The sequence below is a fragment of the Marmota marmota genome, unplaced genomic scaffold, assembly GCF_001458135.2.
Source record: "Marmota marmota marmota unplaced genomic scaffold, marMar, whole genome shotgun sequence".
Taxonomy (NCBI): domain Eukaryota; kingdom Metazoa; phylum Chordata; class Mammalia; order Rodentia; family Sciuridae; genus Marmota; species Marmota marmota.
The window spans coordinates 17,863,044-17,865,351 of NW_026000185.1; the positions used below are offsets into that span (position 1 = coordinate 17,863,044).

Here is a 2,308-nt window from a genome sequence, read left to right on the forward strand (position 1 = left end):
AAAAACAAACAAAAAAACCCCCAAACCTCAAACAAACAAAACCCAAAAACCCCAATAGGTAACAGCAAACCTGATGTGTACCCGTATGACTGTGGGAGATGTAAACATAAAACTGAGCAGGCAAATAATCCTACAGGCCCTAGAATGTTTGAAATGACTGAAGGAATGAATCACATAAGGTCTAGAGGGTTCTTAGTTCCTGGAATTTTGGTTTTGTACGATTCTAAAAATATACAAGTATTGTGCTGGGTTATTTTGGCACCTAATCTTTCTAAATTTCTTATGTAAGATTCTGGCGTGGAAACAGATTTAAAGACATTAACTCAGTACGGCATGATTTCAGGAAAGGTCAACTGGTACAAATGATAAGCACATTTTAAATGGTGAACAGCAAGAATCTTTTGCTAAGTGTCCAAACAGGTTGATCATAACCCAGACACAGAGGTTGAAATTCTGTCAAGCTTGTGGCCTGGTAAAACGGCCAGACTTATTCACCCAGCCAACATGCTGTCTGACATGTACTACAAATTAGGTACCGTCTTAAGTTTCACTTCCAAGGCAATAGCATCAGGCTCCCCAGTTTTATTGAATGCGACAGTTGTTTCTATGACCATTGGAGTCTTTGAAGCCCAGCTGCATGTTAGGATGATACTTCTCCAAGTACAAAGGTTGCTTGCTATTAACACACCGCCTTTGTCTTATGAATTGTACTGCATCTCCATATTTCATTCTGCCTTCAGTCAATGACAAGGCAACAAGCACTGGAGCTCTCCCAAGGCCTGGCAACACAATGAACAGCAATACAACCACCAGGTTCTTCACGAAACTTAATTTCTATAGGACTTAACCAGTCATGGACAATTTGGTTGGATGGTGGTGCACCATCATCAAAAGGCCAATCAAGAACATGGATGCCTTCTTTCTCCACAAGAGTCGTATCATAAGTTGCTTCACATACTCTTCCTATTGTGCTAACACCATACTTCTTAAGTTCCTCTATACATTTGTTGAAGGTTGCATTGGTTGGATTGTGTGTAATAAGAAATCTCATGTTCTTGTCCGTGACTTCCACAGGAGCAGGGCGGTTCATTCGAGCCATGTTCATTTAGTTAAAAAAAAAACACACTCATTAGGGTTATGAAAGAATTTAAAAAATTGATTATAGAAATGATGCAAAGTAACTGAAGTCTACCTCAATAGACTGCACTTGATATTCTCGTGCTTTGAGTATGAGTTGGGAGTAACGGGAAATGAAGTGAACCTCCTAACAAGAAGCAGTGATTCTTCAATCCAGGAATACTGAGGCAGTAGAAAAGAAGTGCCCTGAGGTTTACCAGATCCAGGTTAGAATGCTTGTAAAATTCTCGGTGGATTTTCAATTCAATACATCTGCGTTTAATAAGAGGTTAACAACCACTCTTATGGGGGCTTCTTGGTGGAGTAGTAGTGAATTTCTACAGTTCCCTTGTCTGCATAGACATCGGGCTGTGCCTGGCAGTAATCTCCACTGCCCTTAGAAACTCCATAAATGTGTGACCAAGAACACCACAGAACTGAGGAATATGTTTCCTCATTGAAGATTGTGGCCTAGTCATACAGCTGGTCCCGACGTGGTGGTGATACAGGTGGAGGCAGGTGCACCAGACTGAAGAACTCAAAAGTCTTAACACCAAAAACACAAACAACCCAATCAATAAATGGGCTCAGGAGCTGAACAGACACTTCTCAGAAGATATACATTCAATCAACAAATATATGAAAAAATGTTCAACATCTCTAGTAACTAGAGAAATGCAAGTCAAAACTACTCTAAGATTTCATCTCATTCCAGTCAGAATGGCAGCTATTATGAATACAGACAACAATAAGTGTTGGTGAGGATGTGGGGGAAAAGGCACACTCATTCATTGCTGGTGGGACTGCAAATTGGTGCAGCCAATATAGAAAGCAGTATGCAGATTCCTTGGAAATCTGGGAATGGAACCACCATTTAACCCAGATGTCCCACTCCTTGGTCTATACCCAAAGGACTTAAAATCAGCATACTACAGGGACACAGCCACAAAAATGTTCATAGCAGCTCAATTCACAATAGCTAAACTGTGGAGCCAACCTAGATGCCTTTCAGTAGATGAATGGAGAAAGACATTGTGGTATATATGCACAATTGAATGTTACTCAGCATTGAAAGAGAATAAGATCATAGCATTTTCAGCTAAACAGAGGGAGTTGGAGAATATCATGCTAAGTGAAGTAAGCCAATCCCCAAAAAACCAAAGGCCGAATGTTTTATCTTATAAGTGGCTGC

General features: G+C 40.4%; 1 pseudogene; it reads right to left on the reverse strand.

Annotated features, from left to right (window-relative positions):
* Window positions 1-582: 582 nt before the first annotated feature.
* LOC107147163 lies at window positions 583-1,112 on the reverse strand (annotated as a pseudogene).
* Window positions 1,113-2,308: the final 1,196 nt, after the last annotated feature.